Genomic DNA, 27,967 nt, shown 5'->3' with positions numbered 1-27,967 from the left:
CGCTCCCGCTTCCTCTGGGTTGGGCGGAAGAACTTACGAGCCGTAAAGCGAAGGTCCACCCGGAAATCCGTTACTGCGTTTCGCCAGGCGTCCTTATTAGCCTCTGAGGCGTCGAGACGCGAGAGGTGTGATTGGTACTACGTCAGGCGGTATCCGGGAACGCCCAAAGAGGGCGTTCATCACTGAAACGTGGCGGCCGCGCAATCGAAGCTAGAGGCGGGGAGCGGCTGGCGCCCCTCTGTGTCCCACAATGCTCGCGGCACGCCTTAGCCCCCATGTTTCCCATAGTCACCCGCGACTCCCCGCCTGCTCTATCCGCCTGCTTAGTGTGAAGCTCACCGCAGGAGAGGTTGGTCGGGGTCTTCGGCGGACTTTATTGTTACCCCTCCGCCTTTATAGTTGTGGAAAGTGAGGCTCAGAGGTGCCAAGTGACCTGCCTAGATCAGACTGCTAGTTTAGGGTTCTAACCGCCAGAGTTCAAACCATACTTAAACAGTTCTCAAACTTAATTGTAGGACAGGGATTTCTGGAACACCGTTTTTATTTATTTTTATTTATTGTTTGAGACAGGGTCTCTCTCTGTCGCCCAGGCTGGAATGTGGTGGCAGGATCACGGCTCATTGCACCGTCGACTTCCCAGGCACAAGCGATCCTCCCAGCTCAGCCTCCCGAGTAGCTGGGTTTACACAGGCACACACCACCACGCCTGCCTAAATTTTTGTATTTTTGGTAGAGATGGGGTTTTGTAATGTTGCTCAGGCCGGTCTCAAACTCCTGAGCTCAAGCAGTCCTCCTACTGGGCCTCCCAAAGGGCTAGGATTACAGGCATGAGCCGCCGTACCTGGCCAGCTAATTATTTAAAAAAATTTTATAGAGACAGTTTCTCACTATGTTGCCTGGGCTGGTCTTTAACTCCTGGTCTAAAGTGATCCTCTCGCCTTAGCTTACGGAGCAGCTGAGGCTACAGGTGCATATCACCTTGCCTGGCTAATTTTTAATTTTTTAATATTTATTTATTTATTTATTTATTTTGAGATGGACTCTCTCTCTGTCATCCAAGCTGGAGTGCAGTGGCAGGATCTCAGCTCACTGCAACCTCTGCCTTCCAGGTTCAAGCGATTCTCTTGCTTCAGCCTCCCAAGTAGCTGGGATTGCAGGCGTGTACCACCAGGCCCGACTAATTTTTGTATTTTTAGTAGAGACAGGGTTTCACCATGCTGACCAGGTTCGTCTCGAACTCCTGACCTCAGGTGATCTACCCACCTCGGCCTCCCAAAGTGCTAAGATTACAGGTGTGAGCCACTGCACCCGGCCACCCGGCTAATTTAAAAAAAATTTTTGTCGACAGGAAGACTCATCATGTTGCCAAGGCTGGTCTTGAACTCCTGGGCTTAAGCAGTCCTCCTGCCTCGGCCTCCCAAAGTGCTGGGATTACAGGTGTGAGCTACCACACCTGACCAGGATGGTATTTAAGAAAATTCAGATTCTGGGTCTCACTTGGATAGATTTCATGGATATGTTTATGCTGGAGCCCAGGAGCGCCGCATTAACTGTGATTCTGAAGTGACAACTCACAAACTGCTTTACTGCAGTAGATAACAGTGCTGTCCTCTCAGCAACTCCCAGGCTATGGAGTTCCTCCTGGTGTCTTTGTTTCAGAATTTTAAAACAATGAAAGATAATCTGAGGGCATGACTTTATTCAAACCTCAGATCCTTTCTACCTGACATGGGTTTCCTTAGCCTCCTAGCATACCTCCTTTATTAGAAATTATTAGACATATCTGATGTCTAGGCTCTGCCACTTTTTGTGTTTTTTTTTTTGGAGACAGGGTCTTGCTCTTTTGCCAGGCTGGAGTGCAATGGCACAATCTCAGCTCACTGTGACCTCCACCTTCCGGGTTCAAGTGATTCTCCTGCCTCAGCCTCCCAAGTAGCTGGAACTACAGGTATGTGCCACCACACCTGGCTAATTTTTGTATTTTTAGTAGAGATAGGGATTCACCATGTTGGCCAGGCTAGTCTCAAATTCCTGACCTCCAGTGATCCATCCACCTTGGCCTCCCAAAGTGCTGGGATTACAGGCGTGAGCCCACCATGCCTGGCCCACCAGCCTTCTTTCCATCTCAGCAGGGCCTCTGCACTTGATGTTCTTTCTGCATGGCACACTCTTCCCCCAGATTTCCTGGTGCCTGAATTGGTCTCATCAGCTATGCCTCTGCTCGAGAGTTACCTCCTTATGCAGGTCTTTTCTGACCATCATTTCTGAAATAGGTGATTGTGTTAGTCCGTTTTCATGCTGCTAGTAAAGACATACTCCAGACTGGGAAATTTACAAAAGAAAGAGGTTTAATGGACTCACGGTTCCACATGTCTGGGGAGGCCTCACAATCATGGCAGAAGGCAAGGAGGAGCAAGTCATGTTTTACATGAATGGTAGCAGGCAAAGAGAGGGAGCTTGTGTAGGGGAACTCCCCCTTTTAAAACCGTCAGATCTCGTAAGACTTATTCACTATCACAAGAACAGTGTGGGAAAGACCTGCCCCCATGATTCAATTACCTCCTACCAGGTCCATCCCACAGCACGTGGGAATTCAAGATGAGATTTGGGTGAGGATACAGTCAAAGCATATCACTGGCATAGAATAGGTGCTTAAGTAGGTATTCATTGTCTGAGTTAATGAATAAAAGAATCTGGCCAGTGTTTTTTTCTAAAAGTTCATTGAAATTGCCATGGACCCTGCCATTCATTCAGGTGGGGAGAAAGAGGCTCAGAGTAGTTGAGTACTTAGTCCAGTGAGTAAATGGTGGAGCCAGGATTTGAAAGCAGTTTTGTGGACTCAGAAGCTTTTACTCCTTACAGGGGTGGTGAGGAAGGCCTTTCCGAGAGGCCAGAGAGGCCCCAGGGCAGAACCATCCAGCCAAACCTACCCCAAATTCCTGTCCCACAGAAACTAAGAGAGATAATAAAAAGACAGTTGCAGGGTTGTGTTGTTCCTCCTCTGTCTCTTGCCTGCTCTCTCTGAGGAATTCAGAGCCTTCCTATCTTGAATACCAGCAGCAGCTCCAGAATTTCCCCATGGGACGGGCTTACTGAGAGCCCTCTGGTGAAATGGACAGCCCTGGGCTTGCCTGGGAGCTGTGGCTGTGTAACAGGTACCCTGTTTTCGGGAGGATGCAGGTTTGTTGCGGGGAGAGCATTCTCGAGACTGTGAGGGGACTGAGCCTGCTCCTGAAGCCATCTCTTTTTTAGGCTCACTCTGCAGTGACAAGATCTCGGCTCACTGTAACCTCTGTCTCCCGATTCAAGCGATTCTCCTGCCTCAGACTCCCGAGTAGCTGGGATTATAGGTGCCCGCCACCATGCCCGGCAAATCTTATTTTTATTTATTTATTTATTTGAGACGGAGTCTCGCTCTGTTGGCCAGGCTGGAGTGCAGCGGCGCTATCTCAGCTCACTGCAACCTCCACCTCCCGGGTTCACGCCATTCTCCTCCCTCAGCCTCCCCAGTAGCTGGGACCACAGGCGCCCGCCACCACACCTGGCTAATTTTTTGTATTTTTAGTAGAGATGGTGTTTCGTCAGCCGGGATGGTCTCAATCTCCTGACCTTGTGATCCGCCCGCCTTGGCCTCCCAAAGTGCTGGGATTACAGGCGTGAGCCACCGCGCCTGGTCAGATTTTTGTATTTTTAGTAGAAATGAAGTTTCACAATGTTGGTCAGATGGTCTTGAACTCCTGACCTCAGGTGATCCACACGGCTTGGCCTCCGAAAGTGCTGGGATTACAGGCATGAGCCACCACACTGAAGCCATCTCTTGGCAAAATACTGCTGAGCATTCAGACAGAACAGAATTAGGAGAAAGAAGAGGAACGAGCATCGATTTCTTGAACACTTTGTGCTAGGCACCTCATGCATTTCAGTTATTCTAGGCGGTGAGTGAAGAGTTGTTGCCAGAATCTGAAGTGTGTTCTGAGAACTCGGCCAAATGTAGAGTGACCATATAATTTGCCATTTAAATTGGGGCACTTTGGGGGCAAGAAAGGGATTACTATCGTTGATTATGCCAGATAAAAGGTGTAAACTGGAATCGTCTCACTTAAACTGGGAGGTATGGTCACCCTAGGCAGAAGGAAAATAAAACGGTCATTAACAAATCACACCAAAATTTAGTGGCTTAAAACGACAACAGTCTTTTTATTGTATGTCTTAGTTTCTGTGGGTCAGGAATTAGGGAAGTGCTTGGCTGGGTGGTTCTGACCTGGGGTCTCTCATGCATTATAGTTGGGTGTGGGTGGAGCTTCTCTTTCTCTCTCTCCATTTAGTCTCAGGGTCACTCTGCGTAGTGAGTCTGTGTGAGGAGTTCAGAGCAAGTGCTCTGGCGAACAAGTTGGAAGCCACATTGCCTTCTGTGATCTAGCCTCAGAAGTTATGTGATATCACTCCCATCCCTGTAACTTGTTGGTTCCAAGTGCGTCACAAGCCTGCCCAGAGTCAAGGGGGAGAGAGGGCAGAGACTGAAGTTTTTGCTGGGTAAGGCAAGAAGTTACGGAACAAGTATGTGGAGTGGGAGATATTGTCGTGGCCATCTTAGGGGTATGAACTCTGCCATGGATGCAGACTGGCCTTTTCTTTTCTTTGTCTTTTTTTTTTTTTTTTGAGACAGAGTCTCGCTCTGTTGCCCAGGCTGGAGTGCAGTGGCTGAATCTCAGCTCACTGCAAGCTCTGCCTCCCGGGTCCACGCCATTCTCCTGCCTCAGCCTCCTGAATAGCTGGGACTACAGGCGCCCGCCACCACGCCCAGCTAGTTTTTTGTATTTTCTTTTTTTTTTTCTTAGTAGAGATGGGGTTTCACCATGTTAGCCAGGATGGTCTCGATCTCCTGGCCTTGTGATCCGCCCGTCTCGGCCTCCCAAAGTGCTGGGATTACAGGCTTGAGCCACTGCGCCTGCAGACTGGCCTTTTCTAAGAGTCATCAGTTTGGTTATCTGCAAACATGACTGAAGAGCGTGGGGTACATCAATGCCAGGCAAAGTTTCTGAGGGAGTCTGGCTCAGAAGGACAGGCCTGGACTATGATCCTGGTTTATCAAGGGGAACCTGGTCAGTTACCTTGCACCCTCTTTGGAGGAAGAGTGAATGGAAGAGTGCCTCAGTAGAGGACAAATAGGAAGGGGATGGTCACAGAGCCAGGGCTGGCATTGTCCAGGGCACAGGCTCTTGGTTGCGCTGACCCAAGCATCATCCCCATTTCCTGGGCAAGACTGTCCTCCCAAAAGAGAGGGGGCTTCAAGCTGCTCTGTGATAAACGCTTTTGTTTTTTTGAGATGGAGTCTGTCGCCCAGGCTGGAGTGCAGTGGTGCAATCTTGGCTCACTACAACCTCTGCCTGCTAGGTTCAAGTGATTCTTGTGACTCAGCCTCCCGAGTAGCTGGGATTACAGGTGCCTACCACGAAGCCTGGCTAATTTTTGTGTTTTTGGTAGAGATGGGGTTGTACCATGTTGGTCAGGCTGATCTCGAATTCCTGAGCTCAAGTGATCTGCCCGCCTCGGCCTCCCAAAACTCTGGGATTACAGACATGAGCCACCACGCCCAGCTGATAAATGCTTCTTAATGTGGTTGTTTATTCTGACTCCCTCTCACCAAGCAGTGCTGTGACACCATGGATCCTCACGGAACTTGTGCTGTAGGGAAGCCCGTGCTGGTTGGGCTGTAGGAAGTGCTCCATTCTGTTGGTGGGGTATTTACTGTGCTATCCAATAATAAATGGATCTTCTGCTATGCATCAGCCTTGTAAGTTTGGTCAGAGGGAGAGGGAGTCTGCCCCTGCCTTGTGTGTAGATATATCCCGGATATCCTGTAGTGGATTCACCTCGTTGGGACCTGTCAGTGTGGCCAGCCTTTCTTCCAGAGTGGCAACCTGCATTTCCTTGCTTATCTTTTAAGAAGCACCATAGGCATTATCATCCCATTTTACAGATGAGAACACTGAGGCTCAGAGAGGAGGAATGTCTTGCCCCCGGTGGGCCAGCTGGTCAGGATGCAATTAGAATGGAAACCCAGGTGTGGCTGAAACCAAAGCTGGCACTCTCCATGCACAATTCCCAAACCCCCAAAGCTCTGAAAAGCGAAAGCTTTTTCATGAGATTGGGGCAAGCATCTGATGGCAAACCTGATATGAATTGGATGTGAGGTTATTTATAGTCTTTATTTTGTCCCACTTAGTGTATCTATACATTTTGCTGCAGAAAAATGAAAGGGTTTATGGACTGTTGCTCCAGAGCTCACTGGCATGTCACCTGATATGCAGTAGATCCACCTGAAAACCTTTCAGGAATCCAAAGAATTCCAAGTTAGAAAGCACACTGAGGCCGGATGTGGTGGCTGCAGCCCTGTAATCCCAGCACTTTGGGAGCCTGAGGCAGGCAGATCACCAGAGGTCAGGAGTTCGAGACCAGCCTGGTCAACATGGTGAAACCCCATCTCTACTAAAATACAAAAATTAGCCATGCATGGTGGTGGGTGCCTGTAATCCCAGCTACTGGGGGAGACTGAGGCATGAGAATCGCTTGAACCTGGGAGGCTGGGTTACATTGAGCCAAAATCGTGGCCCTCTAGCCTGGGTGACAGAGTGAAACCGTGTCTCAAAATAAATAAAATAAAATAAAAAAATTGATAAAGCACATTGAGCCATGAGGATTTCAGATAAGAAATTGTGGAGCTGTGCTACCTGTACCAAACTTTTCTGTTTCAGTTAGGCAGAGATCACTACCCCCATTTGGCAGATGAGGAAGACTGAGGGCAAGGAACATGGTGTCCCAGGTAGAACGGCAGCCATTTTATCATCCTGTTGGAGGGTGTGCCGGCAGGAAAGGAAGCTTTTGAGTCACCAGCCTACCCTAGCCTCCCAAGAACCTTGTTGTCTCAGCAAAATTTCAGAACTGTAAAACCTGGAAAGATTAAAGCCCCAGAGAATGCTGCAGGTCCCCCGGAAGAAAGGGAGGCTTGCTGTACGTTCCAGTGGTCGGTATTCAAAATCATTTTTTATTTCAGCTGCGTATACACTCACCCATCACAGGACCGGTTCTCAGAATAGAGAGGTACCTGTTGAATCATCCACCCTACTTCCTGCCTCGTGTGGGCATGTCTCCAAGTGCTGAGCCATCCGCTTCGCTACCGTGGCCTGAGATATATCAGGATTTGCAGGCCTGGCGACAGGAGACAAAATAGATTCCCATTTCCTTCGGAACCATTTAGCTAGTTTAGAGAGTGTTTGACTGTTTCAATGGGATGAGCAATAACCAGGCCTCTCCTTGGCTCCTTCTCTCTGCCCCATATGTTTTCTTCTGTTGGAAGCTGGGACTTGGTGTCTTAGGGCCAAAGATAAACACTGATTTTGGCTCAATCTGGCCGCACAGCTGTGGGCCAGTAGGTGCCCCTCTCTGAACCTCAGGCCTCTGCTTTCTGCAGCACAGTGTTGTTCTCAGCCCTGTTTTTTTTTGAGACAGTCTCACTCTGTTGCCCAGGCTGGAATGCAGTGGTGCGATTTCAGCTCACTGCAACCTCTGTCTCCTGGGTTCAAGCAATTCTCCCTGCCTCAGCCTCCCGAGTAGCTGGGATTACAGGTGCCTGCCACGAGGCCCAGCTGATTTTTGTATTTTTTAGTACAGACAGGGTTTCACCACGTTGGCCAGGCTGGTCTCGAACTCCCGACCTCAGGTGATCCACCCGCCTCAGCCTCCCAAAGTGCAGAGATTACAGGCATGAGCCACTGCGTCAGGTGTCTCATCTCTTCATACCACTTGCCTTGGTTCCTACTGCCCTGGTGGGTGCCTGGAGAGACTTGTGGTTGGGACCCAGTGACCACAAGGTGATATTTAAGGTGGTCTCATGGAGCAGTCTGATATCACTGTAATGCAAGCAGACATCTGGGGAGTCAGATTGCCTGAATTTGAATTCCAGCGATTTAAATTTTTGTCACTGTTGTGTGACCTTGGGCAAGTTGTGTGACCATTTGAGCCATAGCTTCTTCATCTGTAAAATAGATGGAATCATAGTATGTACCACTTTGGGAGGGAGGGATAATAGAATTAGGTCAGACTATGTATGTGACGTGCTTAAGGCAGTGCCTGGCATGCAAATAAGCCCTTGATACGTGCCAGTGGGGTTCACCTGGTTACCAGAAACTTGGAGGTAGGGGGCTTTGGCTGGGGCAAGACCTTGCAACATTTAAAAAGCAATCACTGGTCACTTGTGAGGTTCCGGGCCCTGGGTTGGTCACTCAGCATTCAGGGCGAGACCTTGCCATGCTATCAAGTAACCTAGAGTCTATTTTTTTTTTTTTTAAGATGGAGTTTCACTCTGTCACCCAGGCTGGAGTGCAATGGCACGATCTCGGCTCACTGCAGCCTCCGCCTCTGCATTCAAGCAATTCTCCTGCCTCAGCCTCCCAAGTAGCTGGGATTACAGGTGCGTGCCACCACACCCGGGTAATTTTTGTATTTTTAGTAGAGATGGGGTTTCAACATGTTGGACAGGCTGGTCTCGAATTTCTGAGCTCAAGTGATCCACCCGCCTCGACCTCCCAAAGTGCTGGGATTATAGGCATGAGCCACTGTGCCCGGCCAAATAACTCAGAGTCTAATGGGGCAAGTAGGTGTGGCTAATCCAGGGGCTGCAATACCTATAAAGTCCTTAAATAGATTTTGAGTCTATGTTTAAAAAGCAGATTTCACCTAAAAATCCAGTTTTCTGGCTTCTCTTACGATCTGGGCAACACCAGGCTGGCCTTCCTGCAATACGAGAAGAAGCTGGAGCTGAATAGGAGCTGCCCCCTTGGCCAGGGGCTCTCTACTTTGCCTCAGTCCCCACTACTCCCTATTGCACCAGATTCGACCTTCTTCATAGTCATGCACGTTTGCCGCCTGGGCCTGTGGGAGTTTGCTGATAAGTTGTAATGCAACGCTGTGGGTGCTGTGAGAGCACGATGAGCAATAATAACTCAGCCTTGGGCAGTCAGGAAAAGCTTCCCGAGGGAGGCGAAGTCACAGCTGCTTGTCTATAAAACCTGCAGATGCTGCTGAACACCCTCATCTTTATGGCTCAAGGACATGAATAAAGGACGCAAAGTCAGAGCTCACGAGGAATCTCTGGCAAAAAGCGACTGAGGCCCAGTGACTTGTGTGGGGTCACACAGCCTGCTGATGGCAGAAGTGGGGCTAGAACTAGGATTACCAAGCAGAAACATTTCTGGACTACTTTCCCTAGAACCAGGGCTGTCTACCAGAAACAGTTCCAGGCCACTCTACCTCCCCTCTCTCTGGATTCCTCGGGAGTTAGGAGGATACGTACTCTGGAATCTTAGACTCGAGTCCTGTCCCTGCCACTTACTTGCAGTATGACCTCCGTTAAGTCACTTCCTTTCCTTGAACCTCAGTTTCCTCATCCGTAAGGTAGGGCTAAGGATTCTGACCTCAAAGGAGTGTTCTGAGGGCCAAACATTGAGAAAGTGGACAGGGGGCAATCTTAGACATTTCATTAGCTCAAGAGGACTCTAGATACGTGAGGGTCATTATGATTGTTGACAAATAGCCACTTCTCCCAACAAATTTTGGCATCATCTGTTTAACAGTGACCTTGAAAGGGAACCATCCCCCACTTTGCCCTTGCCAGTCCCTTAAAGGAGCACACATGGCCTTTGGTCAGGCTTGGACCCTGGAAGGGAGAGCTTTGGGATTCTCTGACTTTGGGTGTGAGCAGGGCCCTGGATGCAGAGCCCAAGGGTTCCCTTCTCCTGGGAGGCTCCAAGGTCACAGCAGGTACTGGGGTAGAGATGGGAAGGAAGCAGAATTTCCTAGGCAAAAGAGGAGAAATATCAATAATTCTTTTGTTTTCTTCAAGGCACCTACCTGCCTATCAGGGGCTCCCCTTAAATCCCATGTCTGTGGCTGGAACTATTGAGACTCCCCTACTGTGGGGGAGGTCCCACTGTCCTGAGTTCAAATCCTGACTTTTTTCCTTATTAGTTGAGTGTGACTTTGGACAAGATTTCAAATTCCTCTAAACTCCAATGTCCTCATCTACAAAATGGGCCTCTTAGAGTACTTATTTGGTAAGGGTTAGTGGGAATTAAGTGAGATTATGTGTGAAAGTGTTTAGCACAGTGCAGAGCTCAGTCAATGCCCGTTATTACTGTGATTGGAAATTAGAATGATTACCACCCATCGTGTTTGTATAACACTTGACCATTTCTAAACTTATGCTTCTCTTACGCCATTTGATCTATGCAATGACTGTTTGAGGTGGCCAGTGCAGGGATCATGACCTCATTGCATAGATGAGACAACTGGTGCTCAGAGAAGGCAGCAGTCTACTCAAGGTCACACAGCTTGAGCATGGCAGAGTGGCAGAGCCAAGTTCAAGTCTTGTTCTTTTTTTTTTTTTTTGAGACGGAGTCTGGCTCTATTGCCCAGGCTAGAGTGCAGTGGCACGATCTTGGCTCACTGCAACCTCCGTCTCCCGGGTTCAAGCAATTTCCTGCTAATTGTCGTGTTTTTAGTAGAGACGGGGTTTCACCATGTTGGCCAGGCTGGTCTTGAACTCCTCACCTCAAGTGATCCGACCGCCTCAGCCTCTCAAAGTGCTAAGATTACAGGCATGAGCCACCACACCTGGTCTCGTCTTCTGAGACCTTCCACAGGGCCAGACCAGACCAGACCAGGCTTTGACCACATGGTTGGATTGTTCACCGGGGGTGCTTCATATCTCCCAAAAACTTCTTGATAGAGAAATAATGCAGAATGCTGTTTCAAACCCTTGTTGCCTCTGTTTGTACTCTGAGCCTGTACCACCTCTAGGGACGAAGAAACTTCTTGCCCCGTGGTGTCAAACGGACTTTTCCTTGAATTTGTCCTAAACGAATCTCAGCAGCCCTCATTGGGTCGGTCAAAGCACTCGGCCAGAAGATCTGTGTGCTCTGCACTGTGGCCACAGGATGGCGCTGTTCCACAACTCATGAAAAATCAGGCCCAGTCCCCGGACTGCATTTCAACGCATCAGGATCATTTAAACACCTACTATGTGCAAGTCGCTGTGCCTGCTGCCGGGAGGGCTTCAGTTATTCAATACTGTTACGTTAAGCTATATTAATAATAGCCGTAATAACATCGGTACAGGTCTTCATAGTTTATTGAGCAATTTACGTGCATTATCTGGTTCTGTCTGCAAGCAGTCCTGATGCGTTAGATTAGGTGGGTCTTTCCGTCCCACTTGAGGAGGAAACTGAGGCACAGAGGGTGATAGAACTTATGTAAAGGCACGGAGGAGAGAGGCACGTGATAGACATTTGATGAATTATAGGTGGCGGATGGAATGAGGCAGACCCAGGCATCTGTCTCCTCCAGGCTGTTATTCATCCGTGAGGGCAGGGATTGTATCTTATTTGTCTTTCTGTCCCCACTCCTAGCACGGCTTCTGATTGAGGGCTTCCGCAGACCTCTGTGGCAGGCAGAGGAGAGGCAGGGGGATGCCCTGCAGGCTGCATTGCCGAACAGCTCCTGGAAGGCTCTCTGAGGGTGTGCAGGCTGAGAGAGGCGGCTTCTGGGCTGGAGATTGCAAAGAGAGGAGGTCACTACCTTCGCTGTGTAGCATTTGCAGGCCATGAATGGCTCACCATAATTCAGCCCCTGAAGGCGCCAAGTAGCTGAGTGGTCAGGAATGATTCATTCATTCCACAAACGTTTTCTGAGTTCCTGTTACACGCTAAGCATTAGGAATACAGATATGCAAACACAGCCTCTGTCCCCCCGGAGCTTCCAGAGCAGTGGGGGAGATAGAGGGCAAAGAGCTAGCAATGTGGTTTGGTTTGAATTGCCCAGAGATCTGTACTGAGTGCCACGGGGTAACCAAGTCTAGCAGGCGCAGGGTGAGGGCTACAAGAGGAGGAGACCTTTTGCAGCATTTGAAGGATGAAATGAGTTTGCAGATTACCAAAGAAAGGCACATGAGGACTGGGGGAAGGAAAGCGTCAGGGGCAGTGGGGTGTGTACGGGCAGGAGCTGTCAAAGGACGTCCGTCAGTCATGCATTTGAGGATGGGTAACAGATGCAGTAGGAAAGACAGTGGGACCAGCAGGGAGGGCCTTGAAAGCTGTATCCTGAGGACTGTGAATTGCATCTTGTATTTGTCAGGGAATCACCATGGTGGGAGCTGTGCTAGGAGCTCACAGTTCCACGGAGAAGGTGGGCAAAGAGAGGCCCATCACTCATGTTTACTGAGCCCTGACTATTTTGTGGTGCTAAGCACTTCTTGGGGCTGGGTTTATTGTCTGTCTTACAAGGCAGGTACTGTGATCATCCCATTTTGTAGACGAGTAAACTGAGACTAGGGATGCTGACATAAGTTTTTCCCAAGGTCATAAAACTGGTACTAGTGGAGTCAGGACTTGTCTTTTTTTTTTTTTTTTTTTTTTTTTTTGAGACAGATTCTCACTCTGTTGCCCAGGTTGGAGTGCAGTGGCATGATCTTGGCTCACTGCAACCTCTGCCTCCCAGGTTCAAGTGATTCTCCTGTCTCAGCTTCCTGAGTAGCTGGGATTACAGGCACACGCCACCACGTCTGGCTAATTTTTAAATATTTTTTAATAGAGACAGGGTTTCACTATGTTGGTCAGGTTAGTCTTGAACTCCTGACCTCGTGATCCACCCGCCTTGGCCTCCCTCCCTCCCCAGAGGCAACCACTCTTACAATCTCTTGTGTTTTTTATTTTCTAGAGACTTTACCTATTTGTTTTGTAAGAGGTGTTTTATATAGACATAAGCACAAAAGGCAAGACAAGTGCCTGTTAACCACAGACGTGGGCTTTGGGAAGAGCCAGTGTGGGTTTAGATCTTGACTTTTTTTGAGAGCTTGACAAGTGTCACCATTAAATGATGCTTTGGGCAAAGAGTGGACAGGCTTGGAGGGTGGGATGAGGATGGCAAGGGGTAGGGACTTGGACATCAAGAGGTCTGTGTGCACAAGTGTGACGGTGTGGGCCTGGACTGGGGGTGAGGTGATCAGGTAGGGACAGGAAATGCGGACTGCAGGGGCCTGGTGAGAGACCAAGCAGGGACGAGGCAGGGGAGAGTGGCTGCTGTGGGGCTGTCATAGCCGGTGGGCGTTTGGCAGGGCGGAAGGCACAGTGAGAGGAAGAGGGGCAGCCTGCGGGCTTGGCTTAGGACAGTACCTCTCTAAGGCTCATGCTGACTCTGGAGCAGTTCCAGCCCACCGTGCCATGCACACGAGCCAGGAAGCTAGGTGGGTGGGCCCGGAAGGAGGCCATGGGCTCAGGAGCCCGGGAGGTCTGGCCCCAGTGCCTGGTGGGGATTCTGGACAAGCCAATCCCTCTCCAGGCATCTATGCAGGTCAGTACCACACGGAAGCCCCTTGTCCCTGTTGGTCTTCACTACGGAGCGAGAGGCAGGGAAAGGCTTTGGAGACGCCGGGCTGGGATGGGCTGGGGGCTTGGAATTCCTCCCCAGAGGTTTTCAGGGTGGCATCTGAGCAAGTGTCCACAATGTGCAGAGCTCTTCCAGGCAGGATGGGCACCTGTACATGTTTGCATATGTGTACTTTACATGTTATATGTAATGCAATGTAATGCATGTTATTTTGCTTGGTTCTTACTTCCCCTTTTAGAAGCCAGTTGATATATGATGAGTTGGTGTCCTCCCATTCTTTTTGCTGCACAAACGGCTCGTTGAGGATCCTAAGTCTGTGCCCCAGTCCCCGTAGTCCGTTCACTTCCTGGCTTCCTGGAAGAACAAGATGCCCCCATCTCTTCTTGTTCTTTCCCTGCCCCACTCCCAGAATCAGCTGTTTTTCCAAGGAGCCCGAGTTTTCTTCCCTGAGAAATGCTATTTGGGTGGGGGAGAGAGTGGGAAGCAACAAGCTGTGGGGGAAGTGCCCCAATCTGGGCAATCCCTTTGCTCTTGTGACCTTGAGCAAGTCCCTTGGGGCATTAGGGGACCAGTTGCGTCCTTTCTAGACTCATCTGAGGACAAGAAGATGTGGGAAGCACTCACTCCTGTGTGCCCGGGAGCTGGAATGGCACAGCTTCGGCCCTGCTGCTGTGTGGCTGTGTGATTCTGGGTTCCTTAACCTCTCTGAGCCTCAGTCCTCATCTGTGAGATAGGAATAATACGAGGCTCACTCCCTCTTTTTTTTTTTTTTTTTTTGAGACAGGGTCTTACTCTGTTGCCCAGGCTGAAGTACAATGGCATGATCATAGCTCATTGCACCCTTGAACTCCTGGGTTCAAACGATCCTCCTGACTCAGCCTCTCAAAGTGCTGGGATTACAGGCGTGAGCCACTGCATCTGGCACGTGGACATTTCTGACATATCTCAACTAGGGAAGGCACTCAATAAATACTAATTCCCTTCTTCCTCCCCTTCATCATTTGACTTCAGTACCCGAGGAAATGAGGACTGGGTTATTGGATGGTTTGGGAGAGGAGGAAAGAGGTGTCCAAGGAAAAGGAAGAAATTGGAAAATAGAAGACCATGGAGAAATAAAAGAGGAGGGGTTAATTCAGAATAGGGAAGATGGGCCAGGCGCGGTGGCTCACGCCTGTAATCCCAGCACTTTGGGAAGCTGAGGTGGGCGGACCACGAGGTCAGGAGTTCGAGACCAGCCTGGCCAATATAGTGAAAAATACAAAAATTAGCTGGGCATGGTGGCACTCACCTGTAGTCCCAGCTACTCAGAAGGCGGAGGCAGAAGAATCGCTTGAACTTGGGAGACAGAGGTTGCCTCCTCTGAGATCGTGCCACTGCACTCCAGCCTGGGCGACAGAGTGAGACTCCATCTCAAAAAAAAAAAAAAAGAGTAGAGAATACGATTTTAATCATCAATAAAGGAAGGCTCTGGCTGCTTGGGGGAGGTTGAGAGCCTCTTGCCATTAGAGGTATGCAAGTAGAGGCGAAGGATTGTGAGCCATACACATGTGTTTGTGAGGACTCTCATTGGCCAGGAGGTAGATTCCTTCACTCAGCAAACTTTGGGAGAGGGCTATCCTTGCCTGGTCCTGTAATGGGGCAGGGGAAGCCAAGGTGAATAGGACACCATCCCTGGCCCCAGAGAGTGCCCAGCCCAGGAAATAAGCTGGTCACTGAGATCCTTATACTCTGCAATTCTGTGCTTTGAAGCATCCAAGCCTTGGAGGGAGTTGGCTGGGGATTTTCAGTGTACGCCTTTTGGTATTGATCCACTGGAGTTGGAGCTGGCTGGGGAACGGCAGGAGGAGGACGCCGCAGTGTTATTAGTGCGGAGGACACGCTGTAATCTGTCAGTGTCACCCTGGTTGCAGCTGGCCAGGAACCATCCTGCTGTTAACGCCTCCCTTCCCAGCAGCCACGGAGCACACAACTTGTACAGCACCCCCGAGTGCCTCCACCTCTCCCTGTAGGAGGGAGAGTGTGGGCATTTATTCTTTTCTGCATCTCCCTGGCATGAGTCCTCTTCTCCAGTCACACTAATTTATTCAGTGTTTCCCAACACACCTACCTCTGTACCTTCAGTTACCAGAATTCCCTACCAGCGATGGTCACTCCTGTCCATTCAACCATCCACGTGTCCATCCATCCAATCATCCATCCATCCACCCACCCATCCATTCAATCATCCATTCATTCATCCATCATCCATCCGTCCACCCATTCATCCATTCAATCATCCATGCATCCATCCATCCACCCACCCACCCACCCACCTTCCATCCATTCAACTTTGCAATCCACTTCAGTTCAATTCGATTCAATTCACCTTCATTCAACTCATGAGGTTACTGGGCTTCACCACATGCCACACACATGTGATAAATGAGGCATACCTCTGCCTTCAAGGAGCCCATGGGAAGGATCCTCCCTGTTCTCCATGGCCAGCTTTCCATCTCACCTCTGTTAATCCTTTACCAGTCCCTTCAGCAGAAGCAATGGACTCTGAAGGGCTGTCCTGTGAGAAGAGGTCAGTTCTGGCTTTCATGAATTACAGAGGACAGAGCTCAGACAAGGAGAGAGGCAAAGGGTGGGGAGGAGGTGAGAGTGAGATGAGCTAGTGGGACGACGATTTTGGCTCTGTGGAGGGAACTGCTTCCATTTAGCTGTGAGTACTCAGCAGTGTATTGGGGGATGAAGGGAAAGAGAAGGGGGCAAGGAAACCACTATTGGAGAAGTGGGTTAGTGTGGTGGTGAGGAGGTGAGCTCTGCAGCCAATGGACCGCCTGAGCTCATTTTCTCAGCTCCGTCATATTCCTGCTGTGTGAACCTGGGCACATATCTTAACATCTCTGAGCCTCCGTGTCCTTATTTGTAAAATGAGGATAATAAGACCTATCTCACAATGTTGCCTTTAGCATTAACACATGAGGTGCTTAAATTAATGCGTGGCACAAAGGGAGAGCTTAGTAGATTCCAGCTGTGGTTATGACTGCTCCTATTATGTACCAGCTACTATGCCAGGAGCTTTCATTCCAGTGTGTCCTCTGGGCTAACCCTGTGTGGGGATTATTGAACCCATTTTGCAGATGAGGAAATGAAGACCCAGGGAAGCTATCTCTTGAGCGCGTCATGCAGCTGGCGAAGGGTGGAGCAGTGCTTCAAATGCAGACCTTTCCAACTCCACTGTCCCTGCTTTCCTGCGTGCCGTTTCCTGCCTGTTCTCAGGGGGCGAGTGCTTTGAGATGCAAAGATTGTAAGACTTCCATCCCAGCTTCTGCTTAGGGCACCCTTTTGGCCTTCTCCAGTTGTAGCCCTGAATTGTTAATTACTGGTTTATGTGTGTTTTCTCTGTTCCCCAGAGACCATGAGATCAAGAAAAAAGATTTTCTTCTCCACGGCAATTGAAGTGTTGACTTTGACAATGAACGTTACAGAATGTATGACGTTTCCCTTTTGGCCTTGCTTGCCAAGAAGCTTGTGCTTTTTGTCAAACTGTTTCCTTCCCCTTTCCATGGTTTTGGTCTTCTACCTTTGACAGCCTTTTATTCATGTGTCTTTTACTGTAAGCTCTTCTACTCATAGAAAAAGCTGAATATTTAAATAGAGATTGAATTGAATGGGAAAGGGTGGGTTACAAATTATAAGTAAATAATTCATTTTATATTTAATTTAATTCATTTATTTACTTTTGAGACAGAATCTCGCTCTGTCACCCAGGCTGGAGTGCAATGTTGCGATCTCACTGTAACCTCCACCTCTTGAGTTTAAGCGATTCTTCCGCCTCAGATTCCCAGGTAGCTGGGATTACAGGTGGCCATGCCTGGCTAATTTTTGTATTTTTAGTAGAGATGGGGTTTCACCATGTTGGCCAGGCTGGTCTCGAACTCCTGACCTCAGGTGATCTGTCTGCCTTGGCCTCCCAAGTATTGGGATTACAGGTGTGAGCCACCGTGCCCAGCCTACAAGTAAATAATTCAATAAAATCACGAACTTCAGGAAAGAAAAATGCCTTTCTTATATCGGTCACAGTGTTTAGCCCTGAGCCCTGGCTCTGGCTGGGTGAAGTTTGCATGGAAAGCCCAGTGATGATTTTCCCTGTTGTGTCTGGATCGGTGGCTCTCCTTGCACTTAGAATATAACCGGAAGGCCTCCCCTTTGGATTAGGGCAGGAGTCCCCAACCTTTTTGGCACCGGGGACCAGTTTCATGGAAGACAATTTTTCCACGTACTGGGTAGGAAACTGTTTCTCCTCAGATCATCAGGCATTAGTTAGAGTGTCATAAGGAACATGCAACCTAGATCTCTCTCATGCACAGTTCACAGCAGGGCTCACGCTCTTGTGACAATCTAATGCTGCTGCTGATGTGACAGGAGGTGGAGCTCAGGCAGTAATGCTCCATCACCTGCTGCTCACCTCCTGCTGTGTGGCCCTGGTCCATGGCCCAGGGACTGGGGACGCTGGGATTACAGGACTGACCCCTGCCTACTTCTTCCACCTTATCCTGTGTAACTTGTCCCCTTGCTCACCCAGGATAACTACTTGAGTTATCTTTGAGATGTTCTCACAAGCCAGGTGCTTTTCCTACCTCAGAAAAAGAGGCTTTGTGGCTGGGCGTGGTGGGTCACACCTGGAATCCCAGCACTTTGGGAGACCGAGGTGGGCAGACCACCTGAGGTCAAGAGTTCAAGACCAGCCTGACCAACATGGAGCAACCCGGTCTTTACTAAAAATACAAAATTAGCTGGGAGTCGTGGCACATGCCTGTAATACCAGCTACTCAGGGAGGCTGAGGCAGAAGAATTACTTGAAAACCTGGGAGGCGGAGGTTGTGGTGAGCTGAGATTGTGTCGTTGCACTCCAGCCTGGGCAACAAGAGCAAAAACTCTGTCTCAAAAAAAAAAAAAAAAAAAAAAAAGAAAAGAAAAAGAGGCTTTGCGTGTGCTGTTCCCTCTGCCTGAAACCCTCTGCTCTCTCCCATCCCCTGCTTCTGTCTGGCTCATCCTTCCTGTCCTTCAAATTTCTGCTGAAAGTCAGCATCTTACGGAGGCCTCCCCTGACTGCTCTGTCTAAAGGGGTTGTGGTAGCTGGTCTGCAAAGATAGCTCCCAGTGCTTCCTGGCCTCTCCTGTGTATGCTGCTGATCCCATCGAGAAATAGACTCTATTTCTCCTTCTCTTGGAACTGGGCTGGACCCTGGGCCTGCCTTTGGCCAGTGGAATGTGGCAGAGGTAATTTACTGACGTTTCTGAGGCGAAGCCTTCAGATGACTGGCAGCTTCTCCTTCCTGCCACCTGGAACCCAGCTGGTATGCTGTGAGAGGCACATATCACATAGAGAGACACAGCGGGAGAAATGAGGTGTTCAGCTCAACAGCCCAGTTGAACCCCCAGCCAACAGTCAGCATGGACTCCAGCCATGTGCGTGAGCCAACTTGGCTGCTCCAGCCCAGTTGAGCCCCTGAATGACTGCAGGTCCAGCTAACATCATACAGAACAGAAGAACCACCCAACTGAGCCCGTAGAACTGTGGGAGACAATAAAATGGTATTGTTTTAAGCCACTAAATTTCCAATAATCTAAAGAGAGGTTAATCCCTGATACATTTCTCTCTTTCTCTCTTTCTCTCTTTTTTTTTTTTTTTTTTTTTTTTTTTAAGAGAGACAGGTTCTCACTATGTTGCCCAGGCTGGAGTGCAGTAACTATTCTCAGGTGCAATCATAGTGCACTGCAGCCTCGAACTCTTAGTCTCAAGCGTTCCTCCTGCCTCAGCCTCCTGGGTAACTGATATTCTAAAAATCATTGCCCCAATGCACTTACTTCATAGCATTCGCAATAATCCATAATTATATAATTATTTGATTCTTAACTTGCTAATTTTCCCTTTTTTCTTTTTCTTTTCTTTTCTTTTCTTTTTTTTTTTTTTTTCTGTTGCCCAGTCTGGAGTGCAGTGGTGCGGTCTCAGCTCACTGCAACCTCCACCTCCCGGGTTCAAGCGATTCTCCTGCCTCAGCCTCCCAAGTAGCTAGGATTACAGGCATGCACCATCACGCTTGGCTAATTTTTTGTATTTTTAGTAGAGACAGGGTTTCACCACGTTGGCCAGGCTGGTCTCAAACTCCTGACCTCATGATCCGTCTGCCTCAGCCTCCCAAAGCACTGGGATTACAGGCGTGAGCTACCGCGCCTGGCCAATTTCCCCTTTTTTCCTGTAGCACTTGAGTTACAGAAGGCTGGGACCATGTTTGTCTTGATTGCGGCTATCCCCGGCACTGAGCACAGTGAATGGCATGTCGCAGGAGCTGAATGAATGAATGAATGAATGAATGAATGAATGAATGAATACAAGGCATCACAGTGGTCTTGAAGTGTTCCCAAGAGCCAGTGTAACTCTCTGTGGCTGGAGCCCAGGCTGAGATAGCACCAGAAGGGAGACGGGTATGGCCTAAGTCTCAGCCCTCAGGGGCTTTCATGACTCAGAACTGTACAACATTCCCTGACACTACCTGTATAACCTGGACCTCCACACCCCTGCCAGGAAGAATCACCCTTTTCCTTCGCCTTACACTTCTGTATCCTGCACAGCTCTCCATTAGGGGACCCGGGAGGTCTCTGCGCATGCTCGTGTGTATAGATGATGGAGGCAGGACAGAATAATGGATATGAATGAGGGCTCTGGGTGCAGAGACCCCCACCTTTGAACCCCAGTCCACCACATTCTAAGGATATCTTGGTACCATGGCTACAGATATTGAGTGTTCACTCATGTAGGAAGTGCTGTGTAGGTGTGAGCTTACATTACTGTTGCCATGTGCCAGGCACTACTCTAACGTCTTGAATTCGTTTACTTCATACAACCTTATAAGGTGGTTACTGTTATCATTCCCCTCTTACAGATGAGGCAACTGATGTGTGGATAGCTTGCCCAAAGCTGTGGGTCTGAACCCTGCCAATGTGGCTACAGAGCCCACCTTCTTCTTTTTTTTTGAGACAGGGTCTCTGTCGCCCAGGTTGGAGCGCAGTGATGCAATCATGGCCCACTGCAGCCTTGAACTCCTGGGCTCAAATGACTCTTGCACCTCATCCTCCCAAGTAGCTGGGACTACAGGCATTCACCACCATGCCCAGCTAATTTTTGTATTTTTTTTTCTTTTTTTTTTTTTTTTGAGACAGAGTCTCGCTCTGTCGCCCGGGCTAGAGTGCAGTGGCCGGATCTCAGCTCACTGCAAGCTCCGCCTCCCGGGTTTACGCCATTCTCCTGCCTCAGCCTCCCGAGTAGCTGGGACTACAGGCACCCGCCACCTCGCCCGGCTAGTTTTTTGTATTTTTTTTAGTAGAGATGGGGTTTCACCGTGTTAGCCAGGATGGTCTCGATCTCCTGACCTCGTGATCCGCCCGCCTCGGCCTCCCAGAGTGCTGGGATTACAGGCTTGAGCCACCGTGCCCGGCCAATTTTTGTATTTTCTGTAGAGACAGGGTTTCACCACGTTGTCCAGTCTGGTCTCAAACTCCTGAGCTGGAGCGATCCACCCAGCTTAGCCTCCCAAAGTTCTGAGACTAGAGACATGAGCCACCATGCCTGATCCAGAGCCCACCTTCTTAACCCTCATACTGCCTCTCTCGTTCTCAAGGTAGAACCCTTGTTCTGCCTCTCTGAGCCTCAGTTTTCATACCTGTAAATGGGATAATAATGCCTGTTTAATAGGGCTGTGATACCATGATCTGGCAGTGCCTGACACATTGTAGAATCTCAATAAATCCCAATTTGCTGTGGCAAGATAGATAAACAGACTTCCTGTGAGGGCTTTGAAGGCCTTACTGTGAGGGTGCTAGGGAGCCATTGAAAGTTTTCGAGTAAGACAGTGACATAACAAAGCTGTGGCTTAGCTCCAGTCCTACCTTTTCCTGCCTCTGTCCCCCCACCAACTAGGTCTATGCTGCCTGAGGCTGGTATCTGAGTTTCACATCCCTGTCTTACCTCCCTGTGAGGTTCTGAGATTTGAGCTGTTTCAGGGTCGTGACAGGTCATCCCAGGCCTGGAATCAATGGGGTGGGAGGGATATTCTTAGTCTCGGGGGTCTCATCTCAAAGGGCTGCCTCAGAGATCCCATCTAGGGCCCCATTTCTGTCTCTACCTCCAGCCCTACTGACTGACAGAGGTTCCTGGGTTTCGCATGACTGACTTCGTATTCCCCTTGGAATCCCTTCTGCAGCAGGGTGGATGAGGTGAGACAGGCTGGTAACTCGGTGGAAGAGGGAGGAGGGAGAAAAGGGAGCCAGAGCAGAAGAGAGTGGGAGACAGGGGGACAGAGAGAGTGTTGGAGAGAGGGAGAGCCAGAGTGAGGGAAAGATGGGCTCACTGCTTCAGGGCGGGGCGCACCTCGTGACAAAAATGGGCCACCTGACCTTGTGCTGTGTTTCCTTGTTCTGAAAGATACGGTGAGGCCATCTGACCTCGTGCTGTGTTCCCTTGTTCTGATGGATGTTGTGAGTCTGTGTGAGTGCACACACATGCACATGTGGTTGGTGTGTCCACATAGACATGAGCGTCTGTGACATAGCGTGCACCCCGTCTGCTGGCCTGTGCATGGAAGTGCACAGACGAGTCTCCAAGGACCTAGGGACTAAGCATGTGGAGAACCACGTGGAGTGGCTTACGTAGGTCCTCAGCCCCAGTGTCACCTCCTCCATGTGCCTTGCCCCCCATTCGTTCACCCTTCTCCCCCTGTGGTGGCATTATCACCTTTCTTGGTCAGTCTCTGTTTACCTGTCCCTGTCTCTGCCTCTATTGAGAGCTTCCTGCAGGGAAGTCCACATCCTTGTCATCCCTGTACTCTTGGGAGCAAGATCAAGGCTTGGTGGGGCGGGTGATCAATAAATGCTGATGACTGATTGAGTATATTTGTGTGAATGGATCTACTTCCAGAAGTGTGTGTGAGTGTATGTATGTGTGTTTATGCACATGTGCACACATGGGAACATGTATGTGGCCATACACACATGCACATGCACTGTGGGGTGTGGATGTGTCTCTAAGATGTCCATGAGTGAGCCTCTGGGCACACACCATTCCCACAGAGGATGTGATGCAGTGATATGCTGGCAAATGTTTAACAACTGACTCTTCATTGGAAAAAAAAAAAAAAAAAGCCCTGGGGCCAGGCAAGGTGACTCACTCTGTAATCCCAGCACTTTGGGAGTCCAAGGCAGGTGGATCATGAGGTCAAGAGATCGAGATCATCCTGGCCAACACGGTGAAACCCTGTCTCTACTAAAAATACAAAAATTAGCTGAGTGTGGTGGCGCACACGTGTGGTCCCAGCTACTCAGGAGGCTGAGGCAGGAGAATCACTTGAACCCGGGAGGCGGATGTTGCAGTGAGCCAAGATCACACCACAGCACTCCAGCCTGGCAACAGAGTGAGACTCCATCTCAAAAAAAAAAAAAAAAAAAAAAAAGAAAAGGAAAAGTAAGCCTTGATTAGCAGCATTTGCCCATTGCTGCAGTGTAAATATTCCCACCATGGCCGGCTTCAAGCTGCTGATGTGGCGTCACGGAATATGGAGTTAGCTGGGAAGGGATACACATAACTGGCTCACATGAGCCCATAGGAGTTAGGAGTTGGCCTCAGTACACGGAAGGATTCATGTCTGTGGCTGCCCAGTCTGTGGTGGGCAGGGGAGGCAGGGCTAAGTTTCTCTGGTGATGGTAATGCTTCTTTCCAGAGCTGTGCCCTGGGGGAGCAGGCAGTTGGTGGCTGCCAGCCAGCTTTCACCGAGCGGCCTTAGAAGTCAGTCTAAACCAATACTCCTTGTTAGGCAGGTCTAGATACTCACCAAGACAGAAGTGCCTTCCCTCACTCCCTGCAGATGCTTTGAAGTTTTTGGATTTGGTGAGGTCAGCATGACTGCAAAGAGGAATTGCTAAGCCTGAAGCATGAATGGAAGAGGGGGAAGGAGGAATGCTTCAAACCTCCATCTGAGGCAGGTGACCAGGGATGCTGGAAGGTCTGGAGGCTTGGGCCTCGTGCCTGCTTGAAGCTGATTCACTGTGCAAGCCTGGACACATCGCTTGCCCTTGCTGGCCTCCAACTGTGACTTTCTTCCATGAAGGGAGAGGTCTTCTGAGCTCCATAGCCTGTAACTGACTCTCTGGGAGTCAGTCCTTAAACTGGGCTCTGAGTGTTAAAATCTACATTCCAAAGCCAGAGAGAGGCTGTGTTGGCCTTAGACAAGAGCAAGAGGGGATCCTGCCCTGGCCCTTCTCAGACCAAGCCCTTTCCCACGTGGGGAGGAATTCACAGGCCAAGGCGATGTGCTCACCCCAGGCCCTACCCTCTTCTAGACACTTGTCTGATGCTTGCTAGTCTAGAATTTCTGCTCCAAGAGTCCTGCCAAGCTGGCTTCCAGGGCTAGCTGCCATCTGTCCTCCTGAGGATCTGTGTCCTCCTGCCTTAAGCAGTGGTTTTGGGGAAGCTGGGTGTGCAGGCTGGGATGGGTGCCCACTTTGTGGGAGATGCCCTGAATGTGCTGAGTGGAGCTGGAAGTGGGAAAGGAAGAGGGGTGGGTCATGGGCAGGGAGCTGTGGTCTAGGCTTCCAGGGTGGACTTGCCCCATGCTGCTACTTTAAGGAGCAGAACGCAGAGGAGGTTGACAATTCTAAATTCAAACCTAACACTTTAGGTTGTCACAAGGACATATTTGCCAGGACAGAGGATAGAACATATTTTTAAATTTTATTTTATTTTATTATTATTTTTTTAAGACAGAGTCTTGCTCTGTCGCCCAGGCTGGAGTGCAGTGGTGCGATCTCAGCTCACTGTAACCTCCGCCTCCTGGGTTCAAGCAATTCTTTGCCTTAGTCTCCTGAGTAGTTTGGATTACAGGCCCCCACCACCACACTTGGCTAGTTTTTGTATTTTTAGTAGAGGTGGGGTTTCACCATCTTGACCAGGCTGGTCTTGAACTCCTGACCTTGTGATCTACCCTCCTCGGCCTCCCAAAATGCTGGGATTACAGGCATAAGCCACCGCGCCCGGCTGATAAACCATGTTTTTAAGGTGGTTAGTTTGATGTGCAGCTGTGAAATCTTCAGACTTAAGTTATGGAGAGTGAGCCTCCCTTTCTACTCTTGCCCTGGACCCCACAAGTGTTAGGGGTGAGGCTAGAGAGAGAGAGAGATAATTGAGATTGGTGGGGGCTTGGCGGTGTGGCCCCAGCAGACTGAGGCTGAGTTGAACAGGGAGTTTTGAACATTGGCCCCTTCTGGAGTAGACTTTTCCGGGCCGCGTGGTACAGGGCTTACCTTCTCTTAGGTCTGCGCAGCGTGCAGGTGTCATCTGCTTGCCATCTCCTTTCTCTTGAGCCCCAGGAGAGCTGTACAGTGAATATGCTCCCCCCGCCCCAACCGCCCGCATCTTAGATAGCGCTGTTATCTTAGACAGCTGTTTCGGGGCATGACAGGTCATCCTTCCAATGGGGCCTTTCTCTGATGTCAAAGGTCACATCCTCCTGTTAGCATCCCATCTTGTCTTTCTCATCTCTTCAAGTTAAGAGAGTCCCAGGGGCCCTCCCTATTCTTCTGCCACTCCATGGCTCCCCTTCTCCCTGAGGAGCACCCCTCTGCAAGGAGCCCCACTGAGTAAACTGGCAGGGTCATGTCCATTCCAAACTGCACACTTTCATGGGGGAAAATGGAAATGCTGGAGTGTAATTGGGATGTTGAGTAGGGCTGGTTTATTCTAAAAGAGAAAACTCAAGGACGTCATGCTCTCTGTCTTCAAATATCTGAGGGGCTGTCATGCTGAAAAGGGAAGGGATTTATTCAGTGTTGTTGGAGTGTGAAGGAAGAGGTGGATTAAAATTCAGTGTGCAGAGAAGACTTTTGCCAAAGAGTGCTGCTCAGCGCTGGCTGGTGCTATCTTTGGAGGGGGTGAGCCCTCTGTCACTGGAGGCGTGCAAGTATCCCTAAAGGATATTTAATAGGGAACTCATGATCTAGAGGCTGGGGGGACGCCCTACTGCCCAGCATCTAAAGCTCCCATCCCCAAGAATCTACAGCTTTAGGATTGTTTTGAATAGGATGCCAGGAGTTGGGGAAGGAATTAAAGAAATTCACTGAAGTGAGGACCAAAAGCTATAAAAAAAATCTTTATTTCATGTACCAGGATTTTTTTTTTTCAGTTTTCTGCTTTTTAAAATTTTTTTTCTGTTAACAGTCTGAAAAAAAAAAAAAAAAAGACCCACCAAGAAAATAAATGGAGGTTAGTTTCTTGAACTGGTCTGAGCTGGACATGAGCAATCATCCACACCCTGGGAAGCAACACCCTTGCAGTTCCGGTCCTGGCTCCTTCCCTCCGGACCCCCTAGCCCCTTCTCAGCCACGACGATGTCACCCACACCCCAGTGGCTTTCTTCCCGCAGACCCAGAACCCAGGCCTCGCACCATGGAAGGAAGCACTGATTGCCTTCCCAAACGCTCTGTCGGAATTCAGAGAATCGGAGCTAGTTTTTCTCTTCAGACAGTACCCACTTGGGTGCTGTTTCCTTGGGGCCTCTCCATTCTCCCGTGGCTCTTGTCCTTGATCCCTTTAGGTCTGGAATCTGGCGGGGTGGCGGGCAAGATTGGGGTGGGAGAAGGGTAGAGTTGAGTTTCTGCCCAGACTGAGGACAACTTGGTGGTGGTTACCACACCTTGAATTGTCTCCCATCGTTCTGCCCTAGGGCCCATGACCTCCCCCTGCACTTCTGGGCTGGGCTGGCCGATGTTCTGCCCTGTGCTGACCTGGAAAAATAACTTTCCTTTCCCAGGCAAAAGACAGGAAAGGCAGGTGAGATGTGCAAGCTCAAAAAGCCTTGCGAGCCATTCTCTAGAACTCCCCAGAGAGCTCAACCTCAGGAAATGCCAGTGTTAAGAAAGATGCAAACCGAGGGAGACTCACAGGCAGAGGCAGGGGGCCTCACCTTGACCTTCAGTCACCTGGGAGTGACTTGCAGCCTGTTTTGAAATTTCCAGTTCAGGAAAGTTGTTGGATTTCTGACAGTCTGAACTGGCCCTTGTCACTCTGGGGAAGAAAGGGGAGAAACAAAGGATGCCCCTGGCCTTTAGTCTGTGGTACAAGTTTAACTTTTGGGGTTGGTCCTTACACTGGGACGGAACTGCTAAAATTTTCCTCTCCATCCCCTCAGCCTTAAGCCCTCCCAGCAAACCTCAGAGGATCCTCTTTTTCACAGATCTCCAAAGATACTGGGAAAGCTCTGGTGGCAGATCTCTTCTTCCAAGGAAGCCTCCTTAACTCTCCATGATCGCAGCAAGGGGACACAAAGTGAAGAAGGCCTTTGGGGACCCCTGTGTCTTTCCCTTCTTTGCCTGAACAGCGTTATGTTTGCTCACATGTGTGTATTTTTGCTTTGACATTGGATGTGGGGCAGGGGTTTGGGGAGCACAGTGAGGAGGTATATGGTGTGTGTGTGTGTGTGTGTCTGAGAGGCTGACTGATGATGAGCCTGGGGGCCTGGTGGCAGCTGTCCTGGTCATCCCTGGCATATCCTTGGGGCAGGTGGCAGATCTGAAGTCACAGATACATAGAGCAAGAATGGGCCTGTAGGGCTTATCTGGGTCAATCCACATGCTTACATGGGGGGAAAATTAAGGGCCAGAGAGGCCATGCAGCAAGGAATTCCAGAATCCAGTCCTAGATTCTAGACGGGTGCCCTTCCCATGCATTCGAGTGGTGTGTGCGTGTGTGTGTGTGTGTGTGTGTATGCGTGCATGTGTGTGTTCATGTGTGTGCTGTGTTGGAAGGGTGTGAATGAACACAAAGGCCAGTGTGGAGTTGTTGTAGTCCATGGCTGTGGAGGGCATGAGTCAATTTCCTTTGAGTCACGCCCCTGGCTATGTATGGGATGCAAGGGTTGAGACTGAGTGTGTCCCTGTGAGTGACTGCGGTGCTGGGCTAAGTGGACTGTGTATGTGTGTGTGAACGTGCATGCATGCGTGCGCGTGGGGCGTGTGGTCTCTTTCTTTGTTGGATTCTGTCTTCCCCCATTCACAGCACCTTCCTGGTCTGAGGAAGCCACCTTTCCACCACAGAGACCTCCTACAGCTCACTAGGACCTTCCCCTACTCCCTCCAACCTTCAAGCCCAGCTCTCACCTCTCACGACGGTTTTGCTTTGTTTTTGTAAATGGATTTGTATATTCGTTTTGTTTTTTTTTCTTTACAAGTTCCCTGCTAAATTTTAAGTCCCCCACCCCACCCCCTTTTTTGTTTTCACAGTTTAAAGCTGGAAAAGAATTAAAAGAAAAATACTATCTGATTTTCTTGCAAGTAAATCCACTTATTTTATATTTACATTTATTTATAGTCTGTGGTTTTTTTATTAAAAAAAAATCACCACTTGTTTTTCCTTTTTCTTTTGTAAAAAGAAACCTTTTTGCAGTGTCATTGTTGAACCCGCTGGGCCCCAAGAGGGCATCAGTGAGTCCAAGGAC

General features: G+C 49.6%; 1 long non-coding RNA gene across 1 annotated transcript; it reads left to right on the top strand.

Moving 5' to 3' along the window:
- The first annotated feature begins 32 nt into the window (after positions 1-32).
- Positions 33-27,872, top strand: LOC103223252 (uncharacterized). The gene is made up of 4 exons (XR_005243484.2): positions 33-349; positions 1,832-1,948; positions 8,350-8,470; positions 26,708-27,872. It is a non-coding gene; the product is annotated as an uncharacterized lncRNA (long non-coding RNA).
- Positions 27,873-27,967: the final 95 nt, after the last annotated feature.

Source organism: Chlorocebus sabaeus, chromosome 19 (assembly GCF_047675955.1).
Source record: "Chlorocebus sabaeus isolate Y175 chromosome 19, mChlSab1.0.hap1, whole genome shotgun sequence".
NCBI classification, from domain to species: domain Eukaryota; kingdom Metazoa; phylum Chordata; class Mammalia; order Primates; family Cercopithecidae; genus Chlorocebus; species Chlorocebus sabaeus.
The sequence above is the reverse complement of the archived record's forward strand: the minus strand, read 5'-3'. Positions and strand labels throughout refer to the sequence as shown.